The sequence below is a fragment of the Ambystoma mexicanum genome, chromosome 12, assembly GCF_040938575.1.
Source record: "Ambystoma mexicanum isolate Mex_15411 chromosome 12, UKY_AmexF1_1, whole genome shotgun sequence".
Classification (NCBI taxonomy): Eukaryota; Metazoa; Chordata; class Amphibia; order Caudata; family Ambystomatidae; genus Ambystoma; species Ambystoma mexicanum.
The window spans coordinates 392,553,200-392,573,123 of NC_090936.1; positions in this window are offsets into that span (position 1 = coordinate 392,553,200).

Consider the following 19,924-nt stretch of genomic DNA (forward strand, 5'->3'; position numbering starts at 1 on the left):
AACACCTGAACAGACTGCCTCCCTGATGATTGCAAGAGGCAAGAAAGCGCGCTAGCAGGAGAACATCAACTGGACTGTGGAAAGGTACACCTCGCTGGGACCCAGAGTGCGCCCCTCACACCCTTCTCTGTCAAAAATATATATACATATACAAATCACTATGCACTACATGGCTAACATAATCCATCAGCAAATAACAATGGAAGGATTCGGATAGAGCGTGGTCACATTGTTAACACAATATGAATACTAAATATTCTATGCTAATATTATGGCAATAATGTTAAGGTAGTCTCCATGCAGGATCAGTTATTCACAGACTGCCATTAGGAATCCCAAACAATCGGAATTTTAAAAAGATGTGGTGTTCCAAAAATATCATATGCACTTGTGAAATCAAACAAAGAAATTATATAAATGAAATTCTCAAGCAAATGAAATGATGTAAGCACAAGATGTATGAGAAAGTTGGCAATACACGTTGTAAGAAAGCATTTCCAATATGGCACCCATGTTAACCAGGTTAAGTGCAATGCATTTTTTCACATGAAAGTGAAGAGGGACTACAACATCAGATAAATGTTAAATGGAGATACCTGTTTTCTATGTTTACAATCCGACGAAGCCCGGAAGGGTGAAACGCGTTATTGTTTGTTCTCTCCTGAAACTGCTTGTCCACCGTGTTTTTCTGGCAAAATAAAGGACGTGTGATGAAGTTCCTTTTTTGCATCTGGTGCATTTTTACTTGGGAGAAGAGTGCCGCCTAAAAAAGCTTTGGATAGCTTTTTTTCTTGTTTTTCTTTCTTCGACATATATATATATATATATATATATTCAGTGAAAAAACTTTGTGATGTCATCTTTGATGTCCTGGGTGATAGTCTTAGCAGTGCAAGGTGGTGGCGTGAGTTATGGTTGCTTAGCTTACCATAACTGGCGAATTTCAAGGGTTTTTCGGTTTTACTTGGAACCATAACGTCCCTTTGACAACGTTTTTTCACTGAATTTCATAGGTTTTTAGTAGCGCAACTTAACCATAACGTCCCTTTAACAAAGTTTTTTCACTGAATTTCATAGGTTTTTAGTAGCGCAACTTAACCATAACGTCCCTTTAACAAAGATTTTTCATTGAATTTCATAGGTTTTTATTAGTGCAACCTGCGGCATCCCGGTGTAGGAAGGAAAATCTTTTACCAAGATGGCCACCATGGAAAGGGAAGGAGGGGTTTATAAAGAACACAACAGGGCATGAGCGGGGGGTGGGGGGGAACAGGGGAGACACATGGGCATGAGCGGTGGTGGGGGGAACACGAGAGAGACACGGGGCATGAGCAGCGGGTGGGGAGGAACATGAGGGAGACACGGGGTATGAGCGGGGGTGGGGAGGAACACGAGGGAGACACGGGGCATGAGCGCGGGGGGTACAGGGCACAAACGGGACATGAGCGGGGGTGGGGGGAAAGGAGAGAGACAAGGGGCATGAGCGGGGGCTGGGGGGAACACGAGAGAGACATGGGGCATGAGCGGGGGGTGGGGGGTAACACGAGGGAAACACGGGGCATGAGCGGGGGGTGGGGGAACACGAGGGAGACATGGGGCATGAGCGGGGGGTGAGGGGCAACAGGAGACAGACACGGGGCATGAGCGGGAGGTGGGGCCAACAGGAGAGAGACACGGGGCATGAGCGGGGGGTGGGGACAACAGGAGACAGACACGGGGTATGAGCAGGGGGTGGGGAAAAAAGGAGACAGACACGGGGCATGAGCGGGGGATGGGGGGAACAGGAGACAGATACGGGGCATGAGCGGTGGGGTGGGGGGCAACAGGAGAGACACACGGGGCATGAGCGGGGGTGGGGGGAGGGAGAGAGACACACGGGGCATGAGTGGGGGTGGCGGGGAGGGAGAGAGAAACACGGGGCATGAGCGGGGGTGGGGACAACAGGAGGCAGACACGGGGTATGAGCAGGGGGTGGGGAGAACAGGAGACAGACACGGGGCATGAGCGGGGGATGGGGGGAACAGGAGACAGATACGGGGCATGAGCAGGGGTGGGGAGAACAGGAGACAGACACGGGGCATGAGCGGTGGGGTTGGGGGCAACAGGAGATAGACACGGGGCATGAGCGCGGAGTGTGGGATACAGGAGACAGGCACGGGGCATGGGTGGGGGCAATAGGAGACAGACACAGGGCATGAGCGGGGGGTGGGAGGACCAGGAGACAGACACGGGCCATGAGCGGGGCATGGGGGGTACAGGAGACAGACACGGGCATGAGCAGAGGGTGGGGGGCAACAGGAGAGAGACACGGGGCATGAGCGGGGGGTGGGGGGTACAGGAGACAGACACAGGGCATGAGCGGGGGTGGGGGGCAACAGGAGAGAGACACGGGCATGAGCGGGTGGGGGGAACAGGAGACAGACAAGGGGCATGAGCGGGGGAACAGAAGACAGACACGGGGCGTGAGCGGGGGGTGGGGGAAGGGGAGAGAGACACACGGGGCATGAGCGGGGGTGGGGGAGGGAGAGAGACACACGGGGCATGAGCGGGGGGTGGGGGGAGGGAGAGAGACACACGGGGCATGAGCGGGGGGTGGGCGGGAGGGAGAGAGACACACGGGGCATGAGCGGGGGGTGGGCGGAAGTTAGAGAGACACATTGGGCATGAACGGGGGTGGGGGGAGGGAGAGAAACACGCGTTGGGTGGGCGGGAGGGGGAGAGACACACGGGGCATGAGCAGGGGGTGGGGGGAGGGGGAGAGACACACGGGGCATGAGCGGGGGTGGGCGGGAGTGGGATAGACACACGGGGCGGGAGCAGGCGTGGGGGGGAGGGAGAGAGACACACGGGGCATGAGCGGGGGTGGGCGGGAGGGAGAGAGACACACGAGGCATGAGTGGTGGATGGGGAAGGGGAGAGACACGGGGCATAAGCGGGGGTGGGGGGAGGGAGAGAGACACACGGGGCATGAGCGGGGGTGGGGGGAAGGGGAGAGACACACGGGGCATGAGCAGGGGGTGGGCGGGAGGGGGAGAGACACACGGGGCATGAGTGGGAGTGGGAGAGGGAAAGACACACGGAGCAAGAGAGGGGGAGGGCAGGAGGGGGAAAGACACATGGGGCAAGAGCGGGGGTGGGCGGGAGGGGTACAGACACACGGGGCATGAGCGGGGGTGGGGTGGAGGGAGAGAGACACACGAGGCATGAGCGGGGGTTGGGGGGAAGGGGAGAGAGACACGGGGCATGAGCAGGGGTGGAGGGGAGGGAGAGAGACACACGGGGCATGAGCAGGGGTGGCCGGAGGGGGAGAGACACATGGGACATGAGCAGGGGTGGGCGGGAGGGGGAGAGACACACGGGGCATGAGCGGGGGGTGGGCGGGACGGGTTGGAGAGACAAACGGGGCATGAGCGGGGGTGGGGGGAGGGAGAGAGACACATGGGGCATGAGTGGGGGTGGGGGAAGGGGAGAGAGACACATGGGGCATGAGCAGGGGGTGGGGGGAAGGGGAGAGAGACACACGGGGCATGAGCGGGGGGTGGGCGGGAGGGGGAGAGACACACGGGGCATGAGCGGGGGTGGGTGGGAGGGAGAGAGACACACGGGGCATGAGCGGGGGTAGGGGGAAGGGGAGAGAGACACGGAGCATGAGCGGGGGGTGGGCGGGAGGGGGAGAGACACACAGGGCATTAGTGGTGGTGGGGGGGAGGGAGAGAGACACATGGGGCATGAAAGGGGGTTGGGGGGAGAGAGAGACACACGGGGCATGAGCAGGGGGTGGGGGAAGGTGAGAGAGACACACGGGGCATGAGCAGGGGTGGGGGGAGGGAGAGAGACACACGGGGCATGAGCGGGGGGTGGGGGAAGGGGAGAGAGACACACGGGGCATGAGCGGGGGTGGGGGGAAGTGGAGAGAGACACACAGGGCATGAGCGGGGGTGGGGGGAAGGGGAGAGAGACACACGGGGCATGAGCGGGGGGTGGGGGGAAGGGGAGAGAGACACACGGGGCATGAGCAGGGGGTGGGGGGAGTGAGAGAGACACATGGGGCATGAGCGGGGGGAGGGAGAGAGACACACGGCGTTCGTGTGCAGGCGGCAGATCCTGCTCCTCAGCCCTCCGCTGGCCACCGTGTACCAGTGGCGTGAGCGGGGGGCTGGAGGAACAGGGGAGACATGGAGCATGAGTGGGGGTGGGGGGACAAGAAGGACACATGGGGCATGACCGGGGCTGGGGGGAAGGGGAAACAGACACACGGGGCATGAGCGGGGGTGGAGGGGAGGGAGAGAGACACACGGGGCATGAGCAGGGGTGGGGGGAGGGACAGAGACACGCTGGGGTGGGGGGAGGGAGAGAGACACAGGGGGCATGAGCGTGTGGTGGGGGAAGGGGAGAGAGACACAGGGCATGAGCGGGGGGTGGGCGGGAGGGGGAGAGACACACGGTGCATGAGTGGGGGGTGGGGGGAGGGAGAGAGACACACGGGGCATGAGCGGGGGGTGGGGGGAGGGAGAGAGACACACGGCGTTCGTGTGCAGGCAGCAGATTCTGCTCCTCAGCCCTCCGCTGGCCACCGTGTACCGATGGCGTGAGCGGGGGGCTGGAGGAACAGGGGAGACACGGAGCATGAGTGGGGGTGGGGAGGACAAGAAGTACACACGGGGCATGAGCGGAGGTGGGGGGAAGGGGAGAGAGACACAGGGCATGAGCGGGGGGTGGGCGGGAGGGGGAGAGACACACGGTGCATGAGTGGGGGGTGGGGGGAGGGAGAGAGACACACGGGGCATGAGCGGGGGGTGGGGGGAGGGAGAGAGACACACAGCGTTCGTGTGCAGGCGGCAGATTCTGCTCCTCAGCCCTCCGCTGGCCACCGTGTACCGATGGCGTGAGCGGGGGGCTGGAGGAACAGGGGAGACACGGAGCATGAGTGGGGGTGGGGAGGACAAGAAGTACACACGGGGCATGAGCGGAGGTGGGGGGAAGGGGAGAGAGACACACGGGGCATGAGCTGGGGTGGGCAGGAGGGAGCAAGACACACGGGGCATGAGCGGGGGTGGGGGGGAGGGAGAGAGACACACGGGGCATGAGCGGGGGGTGGGGGGAAGGGGAGAGAGACACAGGGCATGAGCGGGGGGTGGGTGGGAGGGGGAGAGACACACGGGGCATGAGCAGGGGTGGGGGGGAGGGAGAGAGACAAACGGGGCATGAGCGGGGGTGTGGGGAAGGGGAGAGAGACACACGGGGCATGAGTGGGGGGTGGGGGGAGGGAGAGAGACACACGGGGCATGAGCAGGGGTGGGGGGAGGGATAGAGACACATGGGGCATGAGCAGGGGTGGGGGAAGGGGAGAGAGACACACGGGGCATTAGCGGGGGTGGGGGGAAGGGGAGAGAGACACGGGGCATGAGCGGGGGATGGGCAGGAGGGGGAGAGACACACAGGGCATTAGCGGTGGTGGGGGTGGAGGGAGAGAGACACACCGGGCATGAGCGGGGGTGGGGGGAGGGAGAGAGACACACAGGGCATGAGCGGGGGGTGGGGGGAAGGGGAGAGAGACACACGGGGCATGAGCGGGGGGTGGGAGGGAGGGAGAGAGACACAGGGGGCATGAGCGGTGGTGGGGGGGAGGGAGAGAGACCCACGGGGCATGAGCGGGGGTTGGGGGAAGGGGAGAGAGACACACGGGGCATGAGCGGGGGGTGGGGGGAAGGGGAGAAAGACACACGGGGCATGAGCGGGGGGTGGGTGGAGGGAGAGAGACACACAGGGCATGAGCGGGGGGTGATGGGGAGGGAGAGAGACACGCGGCGTTCGTGTGCAGGCGGCAGATCCTGCTCCTCAGCCCTCCGCTGGCCACCGTGTACCGATGGCGTGAGCAGGGGGCTGGAGGAACAGGGGAGACACGGAGCATGAGTGGGGGTGGGGGGGACAAGAAGGACACACGGGGCATGAGCGGGGGTGGGGGGAAGGGGAGAGAGACACACGATGCATGAGCGGGGGTGGAGGGGAGGGAGAGAGACACACAGGGCATGAGCGGGTGTGGGGGGTAAGGAGAGAGACACAGGGGGCATGAGCGTGTGGTGGGGGAAGGGGAGAGAGACACAGGGCATGAGCGGGGGGTGGGCGGGAGGGGGAGAGACACACGGTGCATGAGTGGGGGGTGGGGGGAGGGAGAGAGACACACGGGGCAATAGCGGGGGGTGGGGGGAGGGAGAGAGACACACGGGGCATGAGCGGGGGTGTGGGGAAGGGGAGAGAGACACACGGGGCATGAGCAGGGGGTGGGGGGAGGGAGAGAGACACACGGGGCATGAGCAGGGGTGGGGGGAGGGATAGAGACACATGGGGCATGAGCAGGGGTGGGGGAAGGGGAGAGAGACACACGGGGCATTAGCGGGGGTGGGGGGAAGGGGAGAGAGACACGGGGCATGAGCGGGGGGTGGGCAGGAGGGGGAGAGACACACAGGGCATTACGGTGGTGGGGGTGGAGGGAGAGAGACACACCGGGCATGAGCAGGGGTGGGGGGAGGGAGAGAGACACACAGGGCATGAGCGGGGGGTGGGGGGAAGGGGAGAGAGACACACGGGGCATGAGCGGGGGGTGGGAGGGAGGGAGAGAGACACAGGGGGCATGAGCGGGGGTGGGGGGGAGGGAGAGAGACACACGGGGCATGAGGGGGGGTGGTGGGAAGGGGAGAGAGACACACGGGGCATGAGCGGGGGGTGGAGGGAAGGGGAGAAAGACACACGGGGCATGAGCGGGGGGTGGGTGGAGGGAGAGAGACACACAGGGCATGAGCGGGGGGTGATGGGGAGGGAGAGAGACACGCGGCATTCGTGTGCAGGCGGCAGATCCTGCTCCTCAGCCCTCCGCTGGCCACCGTGTACCGATGGCGTGAGCAGGGGGCTGGAGGAACAGGGGAGACACGGAGCATGAGTGGGGGTGGGGGGGACAAGAAGGACACACGGGGCATGAGCGGGGGTGGGGGGAAGGGGAGAGAGACACACGATGCATGAGCGGGGTTGGAGGGGAGGGTGAGAGACACACGGGGCATGAGTGGGGGTGGGGGGTAGGGAGAGAGACACATGGGGCATGAGCGGTGGTGGGGGGGAGGGAGAGAGACACACGGGGCATGAGCGGGGGGTGGGGGTAAGGGGAGAGAGACACGGGACATGAGCGGGGGGTGGGCGGGAGGGGGAGAGACACACGGGGCATGAGCGGGGGTGGGGGGGAGGGAGAGAGACACACGGGGCATGAGCGGGGGGTGGGGGGAAGGGGAGAGAGACACACGGGGCATGAGCGAGGGGTGCGGGGAGGGAGAGAGACACACGGGGCATGAGCGGGGGTGGGGGGAGGGATAGAGGCACACGGGGCATGAGCAGGGGTGGGGGGAAGGGGAGAGAGACACTCGGGCATTAGCGGGGGTGGGGGGATGGGGAGAGAGACACACGGGGCATGAGCGGGGGGTGGGGGAGGGAGAGAGACACACGGGGCATGAGCGGGGGGTGGGGTGGAGGGAGAGAGACACACAGCGTTCGTGTGCAGGCGGCAGATCCTGCTCCTCGGCCCTCCGCTGGCCACCGTGTGCCGATGGCGTGAGCGGGGGGCTGGAGGAACAGGGGAGACACGGAGCATGAGTGGGGGTGGGGGGGACAAGAAGGACACACGGGACATGAGCGTGGGTGGGAGGAACAGGAGACAGACACAACACTTACTGTGCAGGCGGCGAGGAACAAAGATGGCAGGAGTCTCTGAAGCCAGACGCACTGCACACTTTCACCGCATCCAATGAGAGAGCACATCAGATGTCCGCGGACATCACACAAGCTGCTTGCCTAATCACTGTCCTGTCCGCGGAACGAACAGGGAAGTGCGTCTGCGAAGCGAACACAGATATCACTAATTTTTTTCACTTACATTTTTGTCATTTTTTTAAAAACTACTGGACGGATTTACACCAAATAAAGCAAAGCATTCTTTCGGGACCAAGCTGCCGCTCCTGCCGCAAATTTGGTGTAAATCCGTCCAGCGGTTTGGGCTGTAGGCGTGAGCAAAGTTTTTTCCCATTATGTCTATGGGGTAAAAAAGTTTTGGGACGCCCCCTATAACTTTGCCCCCCCCGGACGAATCCTCACCAAACTTTGCAAAAAAATTCAGAGTGACCCAAATACTTTTTTTGCAAAGTTTGGTGAGGATTCGTCCAGGGAGAGCGCCCAAAAAGTGCTCTTCCTATGGAAACACCAACTTTACCATAACTACATGGCCACTAACGTGGCCATGTAATATATATATATTCAGTGAAAAAACGTTGTCAAAGGGACGTTATGGTTCCAAGTAAAACCGTAAAACCCTTGAAATTCATCAGTTATGGTAAGCTAAGCAACCATAACTCACGCCACCACCGTGCACTGCTAAGACCAACACCCAGGACATCAAAGATGACATCACAAATGTCATTGATGACATCACATGTGTATGTACTTTTCATGAAATATGTGTACAAAGGATTCTTATTATAATGTTGCGAAACAAGTGTCAAGGATCATTTCAATAACTATCATACCCTAATTAGTGCATTGAACGATGCATTGATATAAATAGCATTCTATCATGGGGTTCTATCTAGTATACTAAGCTACTAATGCAGAAAAATAGCATTGTGTGCAGTGTACAAGATGAAGGTATAATATTCGTAATGTTAATATGTTGAATAATGAAATGATAATTGTTTTCTAAATAGATTTTTGTGTACTATAAATATGTAATAAGTAGCTAATAAAACAAATGTATTACATAATTGCATTACTATAGACAAAACACAAAGACACAAGAACACATACCAATATGGGTATATACAGGGAAAGTGAAGTTAGCAAAAAAGCACAAGTAGTAGCAGAAACAATTCATAATTTAACTGATTATTTTCATCCAAATAAATGATTGCTCTGTTTCAAAGCTGCTATTTACCCTAGGTATATGTATCACTTGATGTGATTGGACCCTAAGGAAAGTAGTGTGAGTACAATGTATATATGACCATATACAGGGAAAGTACAGCCATAAAAAAAAAACAACAGAACTATCAGAAAGTGCTCATAAGTCTATTGATTATCTTTATGCACAAAAAGGATTGCTGTCTTTCAAGCTTGTGTCTTCCCGTATGTATATGTTTCATATGATGTGACTGGACTCTAAGGGAATTACTGTAAGAACCTACTTGAAGGATACGTCTACAAATAAAATTAATGTTTTAGTTTCTGACTGTTACTGAAGAAAACCATGTGGCCTAGATATGTCAGCAAAAGATAAGAGAGTGAGCCAGACATGTGATGTCATCTGTGATGTCATCAATGACATTTGTGATGTCATCTTTGATGTCCTGGGTGTTAGTCTTAGCAGTGCACGGTGGTGGTGCGAGTTATGGTTGCTTAGCTTACCATAACTGGTGAATTTCAAGGGTTTTTCTGTTTTACTTCGAACCATAACGTCCCTTTGACAAAGTTTTTTCACTGAATTTCATAGGTTTTTAGTAGCACAACTTAACCATAACGTCCCTTTAACAAAGTTTTTTCACTGAATATATATATATACATACCCCCATTTTGTTTATTTGCGAACATTTCAGGACACTGCGAGTGTTCTTAGAACAGTTTCAGTTTGCTTGCGAACAAAACGGACACATATTGAGTCCTCAGAACACCTCCCATTCAGTTTATTTAGAACATTTCAGAACACCCGTGATGTCCGCAGTCAAATTGAACACAAAAAGAACGTCTAATACATAAAAAAACACAACTTTCATCCTATCTCATACACTCCCACCCTCCCCAAACACTCCTACACACCAACACACTCTACTAAATACAAATTTTGAACAAAGTTTCACTACGCTGTCCACGGACGACCGCAAAACCAAGATGGCGGGCGTTACCGAAAATGTGATGCGCTTCACGCTCCATGCCGTTCAATCAGTGAACATCACGCAAGCCGATTGGCCAATCAGGACACTGTCCGCGGAGCGAACAGGGAAGTGTGTCCGCGGACCAACAAAGATATCACTAATTTTTTTTTACCTACTTTTTGGTCATTTTAAAAAAATCTACTGGACAGATTTTCACCACGCTTTCGGGACCAAGCCACTGCTCCTGGTCCAAATTTGGTGAAAATCCGTCCAGCGGTTTGGGCTGTAGACGCGAGCAAAATTTTGTTCCCATTCAGTCTATGGGACAAAAAAAGTTTTGGGACCCCCCCTATAACTTTGCCCCCACTGGACGAATCCTCACCAAACTTTGCAAAAACATTCAGAGTGACCCAAATACGTTTTTTACACAGTGAAAGTCAGAAATAATCATGGACAGTGGAAGTGCAAAGTTTGGTGAGGATTAGTCCAGGGAGAGCGAAGTTATACGCCGCCCAAAAAGTGCTATATAATTATTACTGAACCTTAGAGTTTATATAAGGAAACTGTGTTATCACCTAACATAGTTTGTGGGCAGTTATACTTTTGGCAGGTGTGGGATGTTGGTGAAGAGTAGCAGCCGCGATAGCCTTCCTCCAGCTGGACTCCAGGTATCCGCTTTGGTTTTGACTTCAGCCTCTGAACAAATTGATGAGTGCAGGAACGCTAGTTATGCACATTTGTTCCCCATTCACTCAGGCAGAGCCAGGCTCAGTCAACAAATCACGCAGAAGGGCATTCATGCAGGTAGGCAGCCAATCAGGCTCACATGCATTCTGGCCATTCACTCCACACAGACACCGATAACAAAGAATGTGGATTGGAGTAAGCACCCAGCCTTTCAGCACACTAGAATGCATTCATACCAGTTTCAGTCAGGGCTGTCTAAGGCATTATGTCACACCCAGAAACCAGACACCCACAACACAGAATGTGAGTTGGCTCTCAACTCCATTCACACAGGTCCCACCCCAAGGGTCTACCCACAACACCAAGCCACTGGGAATTCTCCAGTCAGTCTGACAGGAGGCAATTCCAGAGCCACATATGGTATTTCCACCCAGCAGTCTGTCAGGGGGAAGGGACAGATTCAGGGTTTCCCAGGAATTTGGAAAACATGGTAAAAGGCAATACAAACCAAAAGGCCACAATGACCATCTTGCCTTTTTTCTGGAAACAATTGCTTCCTATGGCAGGGCATGAGTGTCCCAAACATGGAGGACACTCAGAGCCATAGTCAAGTCAGCATGTAGCTGCCTCCAGCCCATACCATGTTCTGTGGGTAACACACAGGTGCACAAAAATACACAAAAGTGGTACAAGTGTGTACCCCCACCCATGAGTGCCATAAGGGTATTCCATGGGTTTTGGTCACCAAAAGGAAAACAGGAAGAGCTGCACTGCCAGAGGTCCAGGCTGGACATCAGTGGAAGAAAACATAAAGAAAACACACACAGAGAATTGGTAAGACAAGGACAAGGAGGCCCTGTCCCTCCAAAGGCATTTCTAGCTATCCCATTCATTCAAACATGCTCAGGGTTCTTCCCAGGCACACACACAGGATCTGATTTAGATCTGAGTCTCAGACATCCTATTTACACAACAGGCCAACTGGCTGCTCTGAGCTCCCACCCTTGTGCATCAAGATAGCAATGGCCATGTATGGTTGTGATGAATCAACCTCGGGGGTACCAGAGTTCCAGGGGTGACTATATCTTTTTTTAAATCAGCCCCACACCTCTAATACACCAGAAATGATCTGAACAGATTGGAATACCAAGAAAATGATAAACTCCTTGACCAATTTTGGTAACTTGAACCGAATGGAGGCTTATCTCTGAAAGATTGTGGATTGTTGGTTAGTTGCAACACAGCAAAAATAAAATTATTACCCAATGATAAAAGCAGTGTCCAGTCAAGGTTGTATTAATAATATCTACTGTATCAATCACAACAGACAGTCTAATGACACTATGAAATACAACTCACCCTGTATCGCAATGCAGAGGACAGACAGTAGCTAAGAAGGTAAAGGGATGCACTAAAGGATACTGACAGGAGGGGAGTCAGTATGGCTAAAGACGACAACAGTTTGTTAAGTTGTCTTGGCTTTAGCACAAAGTGAGTAATGTATCTTAAAATGTCTCTAGAGGCCTTCAGGTAAATACCAGGGTAACAGAACCACAACGTACCTTGTGCTGAAGATGTTCTTGGTGCTCGACAGCGTCGAGTGGGCTTCAGGGTGCTTTTCCACCTTCAGTGACAGAGTTTAAGATGGTAGTCACTGCGGGTATCAGGCGGCATGATGGTTTGGCTAGTAAAACTGGACAAACAGCTGCAGCCTGGCCTACATGGAAGCTCAGGGTCAGGAATCATTGTCTCAGTGCTGATCAGTGGTTCTGAAAGCACTGATCATGATGTCTCTTATGTCTTTAAGCGATGGTGGCTTGATAGTGGTCAGCGTTGCCGTCGGTTGTGGATCGAGGAACTGAACTAGCTTGAAAATGTCCTTTAAGGCAGCCGTCAGCAGAGGCTCATTGTGGCACTTATCCCAGCTTCTTCAATGGGCTTGTGTCATAATTTAAGGTGGATGGCCATAAGCTGAAGAGTGTGTTGTAGCCAGCTGCCTTGTCCTTGGTTGTATGTTCAGAGACCTTATGGCACTTCCTATCCAGGAAGCTTGCTGCAGAGCCCAGTAGGGCACAGTGTGTGCTGGGTGGGTACTGGTTCTGGAGCGGCTGGAGAGTCCTCTGAGATATGTATCTCCCTCTGTTCACTGGGGTTGTTTAGTGGAGGGATCTTGCTTCCCTCGTTGGATATCCTGGCCTTCCTTCACTGGCAGACAATGTATAGCAGATTGTACCTTCAGCCAGAGTCCAGGGTTGAGTTCTCCTTTCTTACTTCTTGTTAAGTCTTCAGATGATCTGCCAAAAGATGGGCTTTGCCCTCTTTTAAAGCCAAATGGGCCCCAGTGATTGGTGTAGGCTAAACATACCTTAATTAACCAATCCTGGGCTCCCTACCATCAATCTCCTGTATGCGTGAGGTCATAACCAGAGTGCTTTGCAACAGAAAAAGTAAAGGGGTGAAAACAGGAACATGTCGTACCATAGAACTAAAATTGTGAAATCCTTCTTTCAACAGAAAGAGTTCTGGGCTCGCTCCCTTGTGACACTATGTCCCCCCCATCTTCCTGTCTGTTGTTTCAAAGAGTCATCCTGGTTAATAGTTCTCCATGTATGGTCCTTGTTAAAGTGTCAGTTCTCCCTTAAAGCTGTGGCAAACCATAATGTTTTGTTCGTGCAAACCACATTCTCATACCTTATGAATGGGGCCCCCCTAGTGGGATTGTTTACTGTAAACAACAGTCCCAGACATGACAGTTCACTGTCATTGATACTGAGGGTGGGAGCTGTCTGTAGGTTAACACAGTTACATAAGAAAGGTGGTTGGGTTTCCTGTCTCCTTTGTTAACCTCTGCAGCCAGGCCCCATGTGGGCCCGTTTATAGTACCCTCTGTTGGTATGGTAATCGCTGCCACAAGCTGCAGGGTCTAACAAAAGAGCAGGGTGGATCAATGGAGCCTTTGTGAGTTAATCAGGCTGGCCATGGCAGGGGGAAGGTTGGTCCGCCCCGTCCTAGAGATGACATTGTGCATTCCTTGGCTGTCACATTCCAACTAAATGTGGAAGGGGCAGACAGTGCTTGTAGGCTTTGTTCTGCCTGGGGTACACGGGTCTATGCTTTTGTCATGGTGTGAACATAGTAAAATGTGTGTCGATTAGCCCCACATATTTTCCTGAGGGTGGTCTACCATCATTCCATTTCATTACAAATTTCAAAAAGCACAGACTGATTGTTGAATTCCTCACAATGGTACATATTTTTTCCATGCTTGTACTGTAAAGAAAGCCTAGAGTTGGAGTCTCACTGGACTTTGTAACATGGTCGTAATTTTAGGTTGATTTACCAGGAACAAGCCCTTGTTCCCAAAATTTGGCAAAACAGCTCTGCAGCAGTGTGCGATCATTTAAAAGACAAATAAAAGGAATCCAACCAGCTATGCAGGGGGACCTGATAGAGGGAAATACTACAGGGCACCACTGAGTTATTCCTCATTTTGGAGTCTTTGAAGACTCAATGGGGATAGTTGTATTACTGCATTTAATAATTACTGCATGAGATAATTACTGCATGTTGTAATGCTTATTTATGGTGGTAATAACCACCCAAAAGCAGAGAAGTAAAACACAGTGTTGAAAAATATCATATATTATACCACTATCTCTAAACTTATAGCCAGCACCACATATTTTTATCTTTAAAGGTCCTTGGATTGGGTTTCAAGGCGGAAAACAAGGTTGTAGAATCTTCAGGGCAAGCAAATGAATCAGGGTATTCACACAGGTCACAGTCAATTATTTAGAGGTAATAGCTCTGTCATGTGATGCCTTGCTATTGGTGGCTTATTGTCTGTTTTTACTCATCACTATCCTGATCACCATTCTAATGCCCATCTTATACTACCATCATCATCATCACTTTCACTTTATTCAGCCATGAGGCCATTAAAGTACAACATTACAAGTATAGCAACAATACAACAAATATATCAGATATACTGTCCATCCACATTAATATTGAAACAACCACTAAAACCCACTGGAGCAAATATTAGCCTGTGGGCTCCCTACCCATTTAAAGGGCCTCCGTTTCCGGCAGGTGACTTTTTAGCCCAATACTCACTCCATTTTCCGGGGTGGGCCCCAGCTCGGACATGTTGAAATGGGCTAGTTTAATTTCAACACCTGGACTCGCGCTGGCAGGTGCGTCCAGTATTTCTGGGTCCTCCACATCTCACTCCCTGTTGTTGGTCCCCCCGCCCCACCTTGAAATTCTATGAGGGAAACTAATAGTTTCTTTACATACCCCAGTTTTGGCAGGGACGTCATTTCACCAAGGGGTAGCGGAAGTGACATCACAATGCCACGCCCCCACGAGTGACATACCAGGAAGTGATGTCATTTGACCACACCCCGTGACATCACAGGAAGTGGCATCATAAAGCATTATCCCTCAGTACACTAAGAAAAATATGTTTACAATATCACTCTATTGTGACATTTCATACAAGAATGGATCATCATTCCCTGCTCCAGATGTAGCTGGATTATCTCCTCGGCTCCTGGTAATATGGCATTGCAAAGCCCATGCCTTTCAAGGCCGTAACTTGCAATGCTGTGTGGCCTCTCTGTGGCTTTACTCTTTTGATCGTTGTGTATTCAGCAATAAAAGATCTTTGACTTTAACCCATTCATTAAACTCTGCTACCAACGTTACACACTGGGCTATCTTTGCAATATTGATTCTCCAGTCGAGGACCATGGAAGGCCATTATTCGTTATTAATGCCCCGTGTTGTGCTTGGCAGTCCAAAATTCGAAAGGATTGCAGTGAAACCATTTACTAATGAGCTTATGCCTCGTGGACTGGACTTCCAAAATGTATTTCTCACTATCAGGATGCCCACCTATTCAACCAAAGTGCTGCTCCTTATAGTGGTTTCACCTACATTTAAAGTTTAGTGCTGCCTCTTTAGAAGTCTCCGTAGAGTCTCCCTGTATTTAAGGGTGACTTTGAGCTCCAATGGTAGACGAGTGTCGGGCTCTGCTGAACAGACTGTCTCAGAGCACATCAGAGATAATTCAAGATACAACGGAGAGACATCTTTGTGATCTTTAGGGGGGGTGGGGCACCGAAGAGCAAAGCTTTTTTTTTTTTTACTTTAGAAATCCTCAGCCGCGCACAGAGCATAGCACACTGAATTGGCTAGAAAATGAGAAAACGATGCAAAGCGCTATGAATGTAAAGGAGGTTAGGTAAAGGTGGTTAGAGGGAAATACAGCCAGCCATGGGCATGCAGGGGCCACAGAGGAATGGGCGAGGACTCAAAACACACAGAGGGTAGTGATTCTATACATGGTCCCCTTCCACTTCCCCCACAGAAAACGGATAGCCTTGGCAGCCTGGCTCTCTCTCTCTCTCAGCAGACAGTGCGTACCCCGGGATATGCACTCAAGGTTACACTGCTCAGCAGGGCTTAGCTTTTGGCAGGGATGTGGCTCTGCCTCTCTGTCAAAGATGAAGAGTTAGTCTGGGTGGTTCCTGGGCAGTCTCGGCTCTGGCAGGCGGGGCAGTACCTCGGGGTGTGCACACAGAGCTTCCCGCTGGTCCTGCACTCTTGCATGCCGTCCCTTCTCTCTCTATCCGGGGCTCCTAAATGCAGACTGCAGCGCAGCCTCCAGCCGGCAGGGCTACTGGCCGCTGCTCCATTAAGGAGCTTCCAGACTCCAGCATGATGGCATTCAGCGGCCCGGCCTGCCAGGACTGTAAGGGAGCGTCTGCAAAGAGCAGCCTCACTCTCAGGGGACAAAAGGGGCGGCTAGGAACGACACGATAAGGGGAACATGCAAGGAGTCACGAAGCAGGACTGGAGAGCACTAAGTGTGTGGGGCAGCAGAACAGCGCAGGCAGCACACACGTGCCCCGGGCCGCAGTCAGTCACACAGCCACTGCCACCCCCCCGAACTACTCACTTGTTTTCTGGACAGAGGAGGAGCGTGTGTCTGGAAACCACGTGGAAAATGGAGGACCACAAACACGGCATGCTCATAGCTGTGGCCACTCCCCTCCTCCTCTGATTGGACAAATGCCAGGGGTCGCAAGAGATTGACAGAGGTCGCTGGCCAATCAGCAGCGGTCACTCTTGCGACCTCAGGCGACCCCTAAATGACATCCCTGAGTTTTGGCAAGACCCTGGCAGAGTGACAGCCGCCAATAGCCATTGCCCCTTTGTTTTCAAGGGGATAAAACAAGGTGCATCTGGGGTAGATGGTAGGTGGAAAGGACAGCTGTTATAAGCCAGTGAACTGCTCTCAGCACACCCTCGGGCACACCATAACCATCAAATTCCCCAACCCCATTTATCTTAGTTGGACTAGGACTATCGGGGGATCGAGGGGAAAGGGGGATTGTACATCCTATTAGTGTGCCCTGCAGAATGACATACAGCACCTTTTATCTCAGTTAGGGCCATTGTCCAGCAGAGCCCCACCCTGTATTCGACTTGCTTCGATAGAATTCAACAAGGCCAGGTGGGCAGAACCAGCCCCATGGCAGCCGCGACCTCCACTTCAACTCCCCGCCCTTCATTATGATTGGCATACATGGCAAAGTGGATTTTCCACGGTAATTTGTGGGGATTTGATGAAATTCAAGGTGTTTCGGGGGGCATTGGGTGATGCAAAATCCATGAAATCTGTGGTATCCCCTACATCCTCCTTTAAGGTAGTAACCAGTTCTGACATGTCAGAGCCAGGTTCCTCACAAGTGCCCTCTGTGCCATTCCAAGGGTCTGTGCCCCACCACCCGCGGCCGATATAAGTACCTGTGACTTTGGCCATGCTGTGCGAGTCTAATATACAATCCATACTCTCACAGTGTAAGACATTGTTGGCTTCCTTAACGTCAGTGGCTTTTACTGTATCATTCTGAAGATCCGAATCATTGAGGGTTTGCATAGTATCAACAAAAAGATATATTTCATTAATCAAAACGTTGGCCGTACCTGTTGGTTTTGGGGGGGTGGGGTTTGGGGCATCTTTTAGTTATGCCAGGCAGGTCATGTTCTGTCAGGATTTTCCGTTTAGGAATTGCGGCAGACATGATTGGCAGTGAAAGAGGGGAGGCATCTGCAGAAGGGAGGCAGCTGAATGACTGTGCTGTGGTCCGTGGGGGATAAGCAGTGGATGGCTCACTGGTCTCACACGCCGCAGTGGCTCACATGTGCCGCACGGTAGGAATCTGCAGGTGCTATGGCGGGAGCTGTGATAGTACAAACAGTACGAGCAGAACAGCAAAACAGCCGACTCTCAGGCCCACTCCACTTTGCTGCCTGGGCTGGGGGATGTATTTAAAGGTCCAGGATAACGGTAAAGGATCAAGGAGAGCCTCCTCCCTTTACTACACAAATTGACTAGACACTCATACAATACCGATTACGCCAACCAGAACACCCTTTCCCTACACACACTAACACCATCCAAATTCCACACTTCACCCATCCAGAAACCATCAACCCAGCATTTCTCTGGAGGCAGGCCTCTATATCAAGCAACCAAGCAATATATTTACACCTGGTGCACCCTTCTGGATGCAAATAACCAAGGTGCCTTCACTACAACCCACTTTGAAACCGAGCAAAACAAAGCCTGGTTGCTTCCAATCGGCTAACAAAATAACAGCAATTCAATCGTTCAATACTCTTTCTACTCCTACTAGTCGAACCCAGACACATTTCTTTCAAATCCCAAAACTGCAAGATACCATGGAAATGCCAGCAGTGTGCTATGCAAAAACCAGTAAAATAACATGGCATAATGTAACATTTTAACTGTAGGTTTGCAAGCAAAGACACTTCTTGGGAAGTCATTTCCCCCAAAAACATTTGGTGTGCTTGAAAAAGCATGAAAAACTGTTAGAATGTATGATAACAAGAATTCTGGTCATTTCAAGAAGCCCGAAAAAAGGACTCAAAACATGGGTTTGGGACCACACCTGCATAATCCCTTCCTCTCACATGACATTCTTGGGATACATTATTTCAGATACTCCTGGTATTATTAATGTGAAAACTACGCTATAGTAGAGGGCAACAATGCTTGTATCTCAAGCATTGCTAATACATAACAATACGGCTCCTATTCATTCAATTTTACCTGCCTTAAAGTTCCATCTAGGCAAGGCTGTTCTGAAATTGATTTATGGCCAGGAATTGTTTTACAATTCTAAACTTAAATGCCTAGAAGTATGGAAAGCTAAATTGTGGAGGCGGGCTCTAGGTGTGCCCAACAGTGTGCCGCCCCAGACAATATGATTGATTCAAACTAGGTCTATCCTCTATTTCTGTTAGGGTACAGTGGAATCTGCTTTCCCTATTTAGAAAAATACTTATATCTACTGGGGATTCTTTGTACGTGAATCTGCTTGAAAGTATACAGATAATTTGTGTTAGGAAAAAACCCAATGTTGTGAAGACAATTGAGACACATTATGCACAAATTCTTAATTAAATCAATATCAAATCCAAATAAAGTAAAACAGAAATTATTGGATTTTGATTGGATAAAAAAATGTGGAGAAACACCATGGATACTTCTCCATGTTGCATCTAAGTAAAGAATATAAGAAACAAGGGGTGTCTACGCCTTACATTGCTAAGTTTCCCGACAAACAACACAAGCAAACCTTTATGCAGGTGCGTTGGCACTTACTCCATACAAAAGAAATTCTTGCATGACGTGGCCTAATTGATCTTGGGGATTTGGTTTGTCGATGTTGCCACTTAGATAAATCTGTTGAGTCAACACAAGATTTATTTTCCTTTTCTAAGGAATTGAACACAAAACGAGAACATTATTTGGCAAAAATGTATCCTAACCACCAATGGGCTAATGAGCAAGAAATATCAGTGTCTGAGCAGGTGTAACACTTCAGAAACTCTTGCTGTAGCCTCGTTTTTCAACTCTTTGAACCTACAAGAAGGTTATTCCACCAATTATACTTCATTGGAGACGACAGCTTTATAATATGAAATAACACTTCCTGCGTTTTTCTTTTATCCTTCTTTAACCAAAGTAAGTTTTATCATTTCATGTCTGAGTTTGTGATCATTTCACTGCGTAAGGTTTTGGTGATTTTCTTAAATTTTATATGTTTTATTTGAATGAGTGGTTTTAATGAAATACATATACGTTTATGTTTTTTTTATATTGTTAATTTGGTTAACTTGATTTTGTTTGTTTAACGATTTTACATTTTGTAAAGGTTATTTAACCACAAGCAATGCAAAATAAAGAAATTCTAATAGGGTGCAATTATTAATGTGAGATCATTGGTAGGGAGGCA